Consider the following 374-nt stretch of genomic DNA (forward strand, 5'->3'; position numbering starts at 1 on the left):
ATAAAGATGGGAGTTTCTAAATAAGTGAAAACTTAAGGTGGTTTTGTGCAAATTATCCTAATAATTTTAATGAACATGCACATTTTTTTTAAAAGGATGCAAGGGATATGCTTAATAACATTAACTAATTAGAACACATATTTGTAATTTTGTGGAAACATGGATCACTAAGAGATGTTAGATCAGATGGTGATCCTTTGAAAACCCTTACATAAGGTCAGGGGTTCGAGTCAGACTTCAACATATTTATTTTTTAAATATGACCACTTGACTTTGTTGATTAACAGATACGTGGCAAAATTCTAGTGGCAGGAGGAGGGTGGGACGTGGCGCATCGACGTTGTTACGCACGCCTTTTAATATATTTGTATAGA

Source organism: Beta vulgaris, chromosome 1 (assembly GCF_026745355.1).
Source record: "Beta vulgaris subsp. vulgaris cultivar EL10 chromosome 1, EL10.2, whole genome shotgun sequence".
NCBI classification, from domain to species: domain Eukaryota; kingdom Viridiplantae; phylum Streptophyta; class Magnoliopsida; order Caryophyllales; family Amaranthaceae; genus Beta; species Beta vulgaris.